This window comes from Rhinopithecus roxellana, chromosome 1 (genome assembly GCF_007565055.1).
Source record: "Rhinopithecus roxellana isolate Shanxi Qingling chromosome 1, ASM756505v1, whole genome shotgun sequence".
Classification (NCBI taxonomy): Eukaryota; Metazoa; Chordata; class Mammalia; order Primates; family Cercopithecidae; genus Rhinopithecus; species Rhinopithecus roxellana.
Window position 1 is genome coordinate 35835168 of NC_044549.1, and position 13995 is coordinate 35849162.

Genomic DNA, 13995 nt, shown 5'->3' on the forward strand with positions numbered 1-13995 from the left:
AAAGCTTTGAAATTGGTTCATATGTTCTCAAGTTGAGATTTTAAGCACTTCATTTTCAATTTGTAATAAAAGTTTACAACTTGATTTTTCAAAAATGTCAACCAACTGCAAGCATCCATTAATAAAAGTCTTAAATAATAATTTAAAAATTTAAATTAAATCAAATGGGATGTTAACACCATATAATACAAAAAAGAAGTGAGGTTCGAAAATTCCAAGTTCCTTTTGTGATGCCATGTGTCACCTAACTGGTAGCGCAACTTGATTGCAATCTGACTCTGAAGCTTTTCTTCATTCCCAGACATCTTATTTTTGTTGAAGTCCTAGATATTTAAAGTATAAATTTTTTTTAGGAATAAAGCTCTGGTAGGCAGGAAATTCTGCTGAAGCTGTTTCTGGGCAACTTGACTTTGTCAGGGCCTTTGCGCTGATTGTGTTAATGGCCGCCTCCTCTCCAGATCTAGGGTTATGGATCACCTGTAACCACCTGTAACCTGTACAACAAGCTGAAGGAGTATTTGCCTAATATCCAACCCACAGAATTTATTTCAAAAATGGTGAGCTTCACTAAGGTGATAGCAGCAGCCCATCCACAGGCTGATCAACACAATTTTGTCTTTGATCCATGGTTTCTGCTCCTTGGAGTCTCCCAAGGTACATTCTGCCACTGCCAGACCTAGAATCATAGTCTCCTTTCCTGCCAGCCTTCTCACCCTGCCAAACTTATCATATCTAATTATTTGACATCATAGATATTATCAATCCCTAGGCTTCTCTAGCTTTCTTCTCTTGCAACTCCTTTTACATTGTTTTTGTCACCCAGCACAGAACCCATACAGAAGCCATCACTCTATTCTCTTGGAAATACTTTCAGTTCACTTATTGGTTTTCCTATCTCACTTACCAAGCTCTCTTAGTACAGATCTAAGATGAGAATTTTAGTACAAATAAGTTATTTGGGGAACAACCGCGTGGAACACTGGTAAGGAAGAAAGGATGTAAGGTGGAAAAGGGAAATAAGATAGAATGTTTGCAAAGATAACCATCAATAGTTCCTCAAAGCCTTGCTCTAGCATGCTGCTCTTCCCATCAAGAGGCAGAGTTTGTTTCCTGCACTCTTGAATCTGCACTGACCATGCGCCCTTTTTTGAACAATAGACTGCAGCAGAAATGATGTTATGCTAGTTCTAAGCCAAGGCTATAAGAGTCCTGGCAGCCTCTTCTTTTGCTTTCCTTGGATGCAGATCCATGTAAAGAAGCTCAGGATAGATTAGTGAATGATGAGAACCAATGGGAAGAGAGAGGCCCAGACAGACCCCAGACATTCTACACATTGCACTGAGGCCCAAAACCCATAAGTAAAGCCATCATAGTCATTCCTGATCCAGACAGGCAGGCTTCCAGTCAAGTGCAACTACATGAGTGACCCAAGCTATTACTAATCTAAGCCTGGGCACACCAAAGATTGGTAAAAAAATAACATATCTTTGTTGTTTTAAGCCCCTTTGTTTTGGGGTAGTTTGTTACATTGCCATAAATGAAATGGGGACAAAGCCAAAAAAGGGTGCAATTACTAAGCAAGTTACTGCTATGGGAAATGAGTTTAGTCCTACTGGGATACTTTGGAAAACAGTATAGAACATGCTTCACAGTTATTCTATGTGAAGGGCAAGGATGCTAGTGTAATCCACTAACTTGCTAACAGTTATTTGCTTAAGTCTTCTTCTAGTGACAGTTACTATTTGGTACTTAAAGCCTGTCCAACACTGTGAGCCAACCCTGCTCAGCAGCCACACACAAAAAATGCCTTCAGCCAGACAGTCACAGTATCAGCAATAAGCAGTCTTCTGTGACAAGAGGTGAGTGGTGGAAGGTAACAGGAAGAGCATCAACATAGGTGAAAACCCAGGCCTAGAGCAGTCCAGCTATCTGCTTTCCCCATTCCTAGAAATGCAGCAGCTAAACTGGGTCACATACACTCACAGATTATAACCACTACATATCTATAGCTTCTAAGCTTAGCTGGGCCCCAAATGTTGCTTAATAATCCTTCCATGTTTCCCTAATTATCTGTTTACTTTAGCATATTTTACATCTATTTCAAATTTTCCCACTTTTATTAAATCTCCTATTCCACCTAACCCGTCCCCTTCAGTATCAGCAAAGCAATCTGCTCTCTATCCCAATGAGAAAATAAAGATCATCAGATCAATTTTTTGGCTACCTGACTTGCACTGCATTCATAACCATCCTTCCTTCCTTCCCTACTAATAGCACAGGAAAGGGTCAAGGTAAATGCAGCATTAATCTGGCACCTCTCCATCTCTGGAACACCCCACCTTAGAATACAAGAACCCCTTATATACTTGCCTTTTTCTGTCTTTCTTATGTCCCTAATGCATGAATCTCATCGAGTTATTGATCTGTTGAAATCCTACACCTATGGGTCTTTGCACCAAGCACTGTTCCTACTGCCTAAAATGTACCCTTTCCCAACTTTCCCATTTCTAGACTCTTCCCTGGCAGAGTCCTCTTCATCTTTTAGATCTCAACTTAGCTGCGACCTCTTCAGGAAAGCCTTCTTTACTTTGCTGCCCACCATTCCTCAAATCTATGCTTACCTCTGCCACAGCACTTTGCTCTTTTCTGAAATTGCTCATTCCTTTTTCTGATATCCTTTTCCTCCTCCTTTGCCTCCCACTGAAAATAAGCTCCTCCAAATCAGGTATTTGCCTTATATATTTTTTAACCATAGTATCTATGCCTAGAACATACTTGGGGATTAACAAATAGCACCAAATTTGAATAAATAAATCAATCATCTCTTTTCCTTAAGTTACTTTCCGGAGTAACTTTAATGGAAGCTGCAGGCAAGATTTATGTGTACTGTGGCCCTTCCTCTTTCTATCCTCTTTTTTCTTTTTAACATTCTAAGAGGTATCATACAGGTCATGATAAACTGAGTCTCTTCTAAATTTGCATATAGTGAAAAATAACAGGTCAAAATACATTTGCTTAGAAGCTCAGAAATCCATTGTTCAGTTAAAACTTGTTGCCTTGTTACAATGTTATGACAAAATAGGCTTCCATATTGGCTTTTAACATATAATTGTTAATTATCATCACCAAAGTTTCAACATTTCTTCAGTTTTAAGAAGATTTTCATAGGCAAAAATGCATATAGTACTTGTATACTCACAGTGAGCTTATTTAATAATATGTTTGTAGAAATGTAAAACAGCTTTCTGTTTTATGGTCAGATTTGATATGCCTATAAAAATTAGTTTTTATAGATATGGTTTCTACTTTCATCAAAAAATGAGCCATCAACTTTAAGAGAAAAGAAAAAATCAATTTGGGTCATGGTAATTTCTAAGCCCTACTACATAGTCCTAGAATTTGTTCTTAAAGACCAGACTCTCTGCGAAAGACTTTGAAACAAAGAACGTATACTTTGTCTCCTCCCTACCATGTTCTTGGCAACTAGGGAATGTGGGACATTTTAAGTCTTTAAGATAAAATTAATCACACTGATTTAGAATAACTAAAATCTTGTCAAAGTAATTCCTACCTTCTCCCTTCCCCACCACGTTACCTTTAGGAAGAGGAGACACACTTGAGGAAGCTCTTAAAGGCTGGTCTTCAGGGAAATAAAGACATTGAAATTCCACTCCAATTATTTTTTATTTCCTGCCACCTTGAATCCAGAATACATGTTACATTATGAAGTGTTATATTCTTGACTCAAAACATCCTTCCAATTAAAATTTTCTTTTTTAAAAAAATTATGTTAAAGCAAAAATGCAGAAAAGAAGGGTAAATAAGATTAGTAAACCATCTGAAAATTATTGCCTTTTGTAAACTTTGGTAAAATGTATGAAGCAGCATGTTTTCCAGTAAGCAGCATGTTTTCCAGTCTGCTTTCTCGGACTGTAGATACCTGGGACATAATTCAGTTTGCCATCCCCTGTTCCCAGATCAGCTCAGTCTTTGTTCAGCTCCATCTTCAATCTGGTATATAATTACTTCTTCAGCTCCTGTGCTATTTGGTTTTAAGCACCTCTTACCCCCAAGGCCTCATGGCTCTAAGGGCTTGTTGAATTTAAACAAGCACATTTAAATCTTTGTCTTTAAATGAGTAAAATAAAAGTCTTAACACCTAACGCAGAGTACTCTTCTATCCACCTACACTCTAAATGTGCATGTTATAATTGTCTACCAGATCATAATGAGCATCTATCCATCCTCAAAATCAGAGAAAGGAGGGCTCATTCTAGAGGTAAATTTACAATAAATGACTTTATTCTTGATTAGCTATGTGTGTTTGGGGACACAGAGATTGGCACCTGCATAATTTAACTACCTGATAGGAATCAGATGATAAGGGACACCTTGGAAATAAAGGTGGAAAAACGACAGTGGAGGAAAAACAAAAGAAAAAACAAAATTGTTAAAAGAAATTAATAAAATACAACTTAAGGTATTTTAAGCTTTACCTCTCATCCGAAAAACACTGCAAACTCATACACAAACTCATACACACTCACACTGATGCATGCACACATGCATGTGCACACACACATATGCAATATAATCACAGAAATGTTAAAACTATTTGTCTTTCCTGAGAGTCAGGAGATGGTGGATTCTACCACTACTGCTGCTGGCAAATCATAAATACCATCTATGATTTTAGTTTAGCCTGAGTAAATGAATAGTCATTATATTTCTTCCACATACATACTTTACTCAAAAAACTGGTACGTAAGTATTGAATGAGACCCTCATTCAAATACACTGTCAAAAATGCCACAAAAAAAGTATTATAACTATCAATTATAAGTAAAGTTTTTTAATGAATGAATAAATTAGTAAAACGAATAAATTTTAATAGATAGAATGGCACGAACCTGGGAGGCGGAGCTTGCAGTGAGCCGAGAATGTGCCACTGCACTCCAGCCTGGGCACAGAGTGAGACTCCGTCTCAAAAAAAAAAAAAAATTAAAATTAAAATTAAAAATTAAATAAAATAAAAAATTTGTTTAAAGTTCTGTATAGATTCTGGATATTAGCCCTTCATCAGATGGATAGATTGCAAAATTTTTTCCCATTCTGTAGGTTGTCTGTTCACTCTGATGACCGTTTCTTTTGCTGTGCAGAAACTCTTTAGTTTAATTAGATCCCATTTGTCATTTTGGCTTTTGTTGCCATCGCTTTTGGTGTTTTAGTCATGAAGTCTTTGCCCATACTTATGTCCTGAATGGTATTGCCTAGGTTTTCTTCTAGGGTTTTTATGGTTTTAGGTCTTACGTTTAAGTCTTTAATGCCCATCAATGATAGACTTGATAAACAAAATGTGGCACATATACACCATAGAATACTATGCAGCCATAAAAAGGATGAGTTCATCTCCTTTGCAGGGACATGGATGAAGCTGGAAACTATCATTCTCAGTGAACTAACACAGGAACAGAAAACCAAACAATGCATGTTCTCACTTATAAGTGGGAGTTGAACAATGAGAACACATGGACACAGGGAGGGGAACATCACACCCTGGGGCCTGTTTGGTGGTGGTGGGGGTATGGGAGGGATAGCATTAGGAGAAATACCTAATGTAGATGACAGGTTGATGCGTGTGGCAAACCACCATGGCACGTGTATACCTATGTAACAAACCTGCATGTTCTGCACATATATCCCAGAACTTAAAGTATAATAAAAAAATATATTCTAGAAAAAAAGTTGCATCTGTATTGAATATGTACAGACTTTTTTTTTTTCTCATGATTCCTTAAACAATACAAAAAAAAAAAGTTTCAGCTAGGTTGGTAGGGAGTCCCTGAACCAGAGTTACCCATTAGAAGAATCTAGTGTTGGGCAGAAATGTCCTGGATCTGGTATTCCTGACCAGTTCAGTCACTGGGTGGAAGCAGCTCCAAAGAAGGATGGTTTCGGTGTGAATGTTGTGGTGGATCCACAGGTATAGCAGCTGGAGGCTGTCAATTATGCTCTCTACAAAAGCTCCTCTTGAAAACAGAGCTGAGAAAGACACCTGCATGACCACTACATATGACTTTATTCCAGTTCTAGGAATCTATCTCAAGGAAGCAATCTAAATACCAAAATAATAATGATAAAAAGCTTTATCAACAAAGATGCTCATCACAGTCTTTTAAAACATAATTGAAAGGTAGAAACAATTTAAATGTCCAAGCATAAGGATTGGTTAAGTAGCTATAGTATGTCTACTTTACCAAAAATGCTGTGGTTATTACAATGGAAAAATACTTATATTTTAAGTAAAATTGAAAATAGAGATAAAATATGGTATAACTTTTAAAATTCAAGGCTTTGAAAAGATACATATTTTAAGACTGGCAGAAAGTAAACCAATATGGTAGTAATAGGAAGTTTTTCTTTGCATTTTTGAATTTTCCAAATTTTCTTTATTAAAATGTATGACCATTAGCTGAGGGAAGGAAGCATTCAAAATAAAAAGGTGAAAAAGCAAAATAGTTAAAATGATTTAGAGTCGAAGTAAGCAGGGAAATACGAAGCTATAGAAGAGAAAACAAAGAACTTAAAAGTATAATAATAATTTTTTAAAAATCTGAAGAATACTGTCTTAATAATTATGGGACTAGGTGTGGTGGCTCACTCTTACAATACCATCACTTTGGGAGGCCCAGGCAGGAGGATTACTTGATGAGCCCAGGAGTTCAAGGCCATAGTGAGTGATTATCATGCCACTGCACTCCAGACTGGGTGACACACCAAGACCCAGTCTCTAAAAACAAATTCTGGAAAACAGCTTCATGGCTCCAACATAACACTGAACAAAGCCAAAGATGGGAAAGGAAAAAGGAATGGTTTTATTTTAATTGTTGTATTGGGTTTCTAAATGAAAACTGATGTTTCATATGCTCTTCTATGACTATTCAGTATAGGTGTTTCACCGTCATTGTAAGGAGTATCTTCTGTATATGTAGGTATGTGTGTTCATTAGTGTATTCATTTTTCAACAGGCGATTGAACAGTTTGAGAGTAACCATTTGCCAGGTACTGTGCAAGCAAATCAAAGGTCACAGTGTAAAATGAGAAAGGGTATGTTTTGGCCCTCTATTCTAGAATTGTTTATAGAAAGTGCATAATTTAAGCCCATATGTCCCATATCCTAAAGATACCTGTCCATTAAATACAGTGCATTTCATTGCCTTTTCAGACTCTCTTCACTATGCACATTAGTGACAATGTAATTGCAATTTGATTAATTCATATAAACTAAGAAAGGAGGAGTTATTCATTCATTTCTGATTTTTTTTTTTTTGGAAAGTATCCTGAGTCCTACTATAGTCTGCCAAACCCTCTCGGGGTAAACCTCTATTTGCTTAAAAGAACTAGTTTCATAGACTGCTGTCATGCACCCTAATTAGACAAATGTGTTTTCCAGGTCTATTTGAAGGACATTCTGATGTAATGCATACCTATCTTCTTAATCTTCTTATTCAGCTTATGCATATTTATTTTCCTTTAAAATCCATCAATAAATGATCTGTGATCTTTAAGTAATTAATTTAATGATTACATGAATTAAAATAATGCACATTGCTTTAAAGGAGTTAGTATTTTCTGTTTATGTTACGATATTGGCCTTGGGTAAATATCATCCATTGCCTGAATTTCATAATGGTTCAAGGATAAACCACTTCCTCTTTGTTATTCAGTAAGTTTGTTCCAAAGGAGCCTATTGCTCCTCTACTCAACAATGAATGAAATGCATTCAGGGACCTTAGGGGACCTTTTCTTAATAAGATGGAATCCTTTCCCAGTTTGTTAAATTCACTGAATTTATAACTCATTGTTACTGATGAAGGAATTAATCCAAGCCTATTACCAAATTGATCTCCTAAAATCCATAGAGTGAATTTGGTGTCATTTTTAAAAAGAAGTAAAATAAAAAAAAATAAAAATACAAAGGATGTCAGTAAGTTACAGATAGGAGGGCATATCTCATATTTATCACCTGGCAAACTAGAGAAAAGTTTCGTCGAAACTGTTTTATGCATCTGTGCAGTGCTAAAGTCATCTGCTATCATCAGCACTAATAATGACAGGGATAACAATAATAATCTGCTACATTTACATAACAGTTTTTACTTTGGGAAAAGATTTTCACATACATCTCTTCATTTGGTTCTTATAATGACTTTGAGTAACTAACAAATGTTTTACAAGTCTCATTTTGTGAAAGAGAAAATTAGAGTACAAAGAAGAGACTGACCTGACGATAACATTTAACTGGAGTTAGACTCCTACTTCAGGTTTTTAAAATCCTTTCAAATCAATAGAATTCATGATTTGCAATGTTTTCCCAAATTCTGTAAAAACACACTTAGAACCATAAATTTTCATCAACCATAACAGGCAACTGGTAAGCAGGCATGTGATAAACAACTGAGATGTCAGAAAGAAAGATATGTCTCTGATGAGCAGGGCAAAGTGAATGTAAGTCAAAAGGTACCTAAAGACTATAGCTTCTGGAATAATAAATTGGTAGTTTTATTTTTCATTTGTTGTTTCAGAAAGTGTTTAACTTTTGATACTATCACCACTGTAAAATATAATAGATTATTAGTAACAATAAATAAATCTCCACGCTGTCCAAATAGGTGTGCTTATCCAGGTCCACACTGTTCAAGTTTTATTAAAACTGTTTCATTTTAACCAGGTTCCCAGTATTGCATCTCCTAAGACAAACACTGATATTTATCTGCTGATGATTGTTTTGCTAACCAAATATTACATTATGCACGGTTTATCACATTACCCAGGGAGGTGACAATATTTCAGGAAAAAAATTAACAAATCAAAATAACTTTGAAAACTGTTTATATCCCATGTACAAAAGTACTGTCTATGCCTAGTTATTCACTACTATCACAAGATATACATAAATCAGTTTTTAAATGATACTGACTTTCCCTTATAAATTCCTTTACTATTGTGAAAGGAACCTAGCACCATTATGACACAGTTAAGCATTAGTCACAGTTTAATAAATAATTTAGTTATAGCCTCCTAGTCTATCATTATTATTTGGATTCTCAGAATGCATGTAATTACCTAAATTAGAAAATTTCCTTTGTACCAGGGATAACCAACTTTCTTTTATAAATAATGTTATTTTTGGTGATTTCTCAATATCAGAACAGTATAGTTTTAGCTAGGGAAATTACTATAAGCATTCAAATAGAGATTAATCAATTTATATAAGGCAAATAAACTTCTTTTTGTACACTTAAATACTGAAAGAATAATATATACATTCAAATATTTGTAAGAAATTCATATAGAGGGGAATATAAAATACATATGGAAAAAGAGGTATGTCTGCAGAAGTTACTTTGTAAAGAAACATAGTGGTTAACTACCACCCTCCCTCAAATATCATGTCAATCAAATTAGCATCATAAGAAGAACTCCAGTTCTATTATGATAGAGTAGCTTATATCAAATCACCCCTCTCATTGAGAAAAACTATTAGAGCTGAATAAAATGAAATTATTTTAAAAACTGTTTGAAGGCACCAGGCACCAACCAAAGTAATTTCAACTTAAAACTCAGTAGTCCATAAAGGAAGTAAACGCATTAAAGTAAGCTCTATGTTGTTTACTACTTTTCAAATTCAAGGCAGTTGCTGTTTTCTAAGTAGAACAGGATGCGAGATAGTGTACAAAGCTCCAGATTAGAACATTAAGAAGTCTTGTAAAGAGAGGAGGGCACAAATTACACTTTGGAGCTGTCAACACAGCCAAGACATGAGGAATCGAGATCCTGAAAAAAATGTAAATGCAATGAGGTGAGGCCTGTATTCTTTTTCCACTTTTAACCCCTAAAATATTTCCAGTTCCCCTTTCTTGGAGTGAGAAAATCAAAAGACAAACAAGCAGAAAACAGCAACCTGAATACTAGGATATTAAAAAGAATATTCAGTAGTCTTATACCAATGAAGCAAAAAACTGGATTTTAGTGACAACTTGAAAAGCACCCCAGAATTTTATTTGAACCTCTAAATGACTATTTATAAAACTAAGGGAAAACCATAACTAGAGTAGCCATCACAAAGATGGAAATCCAACTTCAAATTGTCTTAATCCCTGATTAGATTAAGGTAAATTACCTTTATTCTAAAAATCTGTGAGGAGAAAATTAAATCTCCATGGAAACATACAATACCATACAAAACACTCTAAATTTTTAATATGTAAAAATCATCAAACACGCTAGGAATTAGGATCAAAGAACCAAACAGAGAAAAAATAATAGACAAAAACATAAATTCAAAAATGATACAGATTAAAGAATTATCAGATACAGTCTTTTAAAAGAAAACAGTGATAAATATGGTTTCAGTGGTAGAGGAAAAAGAGTGAGAATAATCAGAGAACTGGGATTTATATTAAAAACCCAAAGATTATTCTAGAACTAACAATAAAACAAAATTAATAACTCAATCACAGCCAGTTAGACACAACAGAAGATCCGATTTGTGAACCTGAAAATAGCTTAATAGAAAATATCCAGAATAAAACAAAGAGAGAAATAAGGATGATAACAAAAGAAGAAGCAGTAGAGATATATAGGAACAGGTTAAAAATGTTTAACATACAAATATCTCCAGTCCCAGAAGGAAAGGGTAAGGAGAATACGCAGAAACAAAATTCAAAGCAATAATGGCCAAGAATATTCCAAAACTGGCAAAAGCATCAAGCCACAAATTCAAGGATGTCTACGAACCCCAAGCAGGATAAACACAAAGAAACCAACTCCAAAAAAAAAAAAAAAAGCCTGTTTGTAAAACTATTTAAAAATAAACAATAATCAAAAAGGCAATCTCAAAATAGCCAGAAAAATAAAAATGCATTACTTTGTAAGGATTAGTAAGTTGGATAACTGATTGCTCATGACAAACAACTGAAGCCAGAGAACAAAGTCATGATATCTTTAAAATGCTTTTAAAAAGTAACTATCAACCTAAGACAACCAAACAACAACAAAAAACTAAATAACCTGATTAAAAAATGAGTAAAAGATCTGAATAGACATTTCTCAGAAGAAGACATAAAAATGGCCAACAGATATATGAAAAAATGCTCAACATTACTAATCATTAAGGAAAAGCAAATCAGAACCACAATGAGATCACCTCGCACCTGTTAGGCTACCTTCAAAAAGTTAAAAGATAGCAAGGGTTGGCAAGAATTTGGAGAAAATTAAACTCTCATACATTGTTGGTAGGAATACAAATTTGGTACAGCCATTATGAAAAACAATATGAAGACTCTTCAAAAACTACAAATATAATTACCATATGATCCAGTAATTTGACTTCAGGACATATATCCTAAGGAACTGACATGAGTATGTTGAAGAGATATCTGTTCTCCCAAATTCATCATAGCATTATTCACAATATCTAAGATACGGAAGCAACCTAAGTGGCATCAACACACAAATAGATAAAGAAAATGTGTTAAATACACACAACAGAATAATATTCAGCCTTAGAAAATAAAGAAATCCTGTCATTTACAACAACATATGTGGACCTGAAAGATAGTATGTTATGTGAAATAAGCCAGACACAGAAAGACAAATACTGCATGATCTCACTTAAGTGTGAAATCCAAAAAGGCCACAGATACAGAGAGCAAAATGGTGGCTACTAGAGGCTGAGTGTTGGATGATGATGAAGAAAGGGGATATGTTATTCAAAAAGCACAAAGTTTCAGCTAGACAAGAAGAATAAGTTTTAGACATCTATTGCACAGCATGATCACTATAATTTATAATAGTGTATTATATACTTTAAAACTGCTGAAAGTATACTTTAAATGTTCTTACCATAAAAACATAAGTATTTGAGGTGATGAATGTTAATTAGCTTGATTTATTAATTCTACAATGCAAACATATATTGAACATCACATTGTACCTCATAAATATGTATAATTACTTGTCAATCAAAAGTAAAATAAAAATAAAGCAAAACACATTATGTACACAAAAAAGTAAATACCAACCTAGAATTCTCTAACCAATGAAAGTATTCTTTTAAAAAGTCAAAATAAAAATATTTTCAGAAAAACAAAACTGCGGAAATATTTCACTGAAAGATTCATACTACAAAAGAACACTAATAGGCATCTTTCAAGTAAAAGGAAAAGCATCTCAATGATATAGAAATGCAAAATAAAGTACACAGACAAGGTTAGTATGTGTACAAATATAGAAAAATAATAAAAATAATGTTTTAGGAATTAGAGCACTTGAAGAATTATAATTCAGGACAATGATAAGACAAAAAATGAGAGAGGGACAAATAAAATTCTTCATCGAAAAGAGATAAAAGGTGTAAGTTACAGAAGAGCTCATTAGGGTAACCACTAAGAAAAATTAAAAATATATAATTAGCAAGTTAAAAGAGGGGGAAACGAAATAAAAAGGTTGATTAATAAAAAGAAGTTAAGAGAAAAGAAATGGGAAACATAAAAGTGGTAGAAAAAATAGAAAGTACGGTAAGATGATAGAATTTAAAAAACAATATTAGCAAGTGCAGTTAATGTAAATTTAAAAGTTGCATTGAAAGACAATGTTGGACTTTGAATTAAAAATCACCATTAATAATATGCTATTTGTAGGACACATACCTTAAAAATAAGTATACAGAAAATGTGAAAGGAAAAGTACTAAAAAAAATTTACCAAACACCAACCAAAAGAAGGCTAATATTACTATACATTATAGTATCAGTCTAAATAGAATGAAAAGAAATAGTACAAGAAGAGCATTACATAATACTAGTTAATCTAGTAGGAAGATATCACAGTTCCAAATTTGTACAAACCAACAACATAAGCTTAAAATGTAAAAATTGACCAAACTAAAAGGTGAAATAAACAAATATACAATCATGTTAGAAATTTTTGACATATTTCTCTCAGTAAATGATAGAACTTGGTAAAAATTTGGTAGATAAAGGTTTTGAACACCAAGATTTAGCAAATTTGATCTAATTTATATGTACAGAATCATGCACCCAACAGCTACAAAATACACATATTTGCACGTGCACATAGAACGTGTACCAAAAGTATCCTTAAACTGAGTCATATAGCAAGCCTCAGTAAATTTCAAAGTATTTATATAATATAGAATATCTTATCTGACCATAATTGAATTAAGCTCAAAATTAATAACAAATGATTATAAAATACATCAAATACTTTCAAACAAAGCAATAGATTAACTTGATAAAAGTCAAAAATGGTGTCTTTTTGTAAAGAAAGACAAATATAAGTAGTAGTCCTCTAGAAACACAAATTTTAAAGATGCAAAAGGACAAATAACCTTAACAGGAATGAAAAAATAGAGTATTCTTACAGATGCTATAGACATAGTACAAAGACAATAAGATCTGGTGAACAAGTTTACTTACATCAATAAACTTGAAAAATTTGATGAAACATATAAATCCCTTGAAAAACACATATTACCAAAATGAACACAAGAAGAAATGGAAATCCCTCATAGTACTACATCTTTTAAAAGACATGAATATTTGATTTGGAAAACTCTTCTGGACACTGGTCTAGAGAAAGAATTCATTAGTAAGACCCCAAAAGCACAAGAAACCAAAACAAAAACAGACAAATGGTACTTAATTAAACTAAAAAGCTTCTGCCCAGAAATAGAAATAATCAAGAGTGAACAGACGACCTGCAGAATGGGAGAAAATATGTACAGACTATCAGTCAGATAGAGGACTAATATCTAGAACTTACAAGGAACTCAAACAACTCAACAACAACAACAAAACAAATAATCCTATCAAAATGTGGGCAAAAGACATGAATAGCCATTTTTCAAAAGAAGTCAGACAAATGGCCAAGAAACATGTGAAAAAAGGCTCAACATCACTAATCAAAGAAA

The 13995-nt window shown here is 33.8% G+C and overlaps 1 protein-coding gene and 1 pseudogene across 3 annotated transcripts in view; one reads left to right on the forward strand and one right to left on the reverse strand.

Moving 5' to 3' along the window:
• Positions 1-13995, reverse strand: part of ZBTB20 (zinc finger and BTB domain containing 20) — an 831659-nt gene that overhangs the window by 617680 nt on the left and 199984 nt on the right. The window lies entirely within an intron of this gene.
• Positions 1-13995, forward strand: part of LOC104675125 — a 184031-nt pseudogene that overhangs the window by 5098 nt on the left and 164938 nt on the right.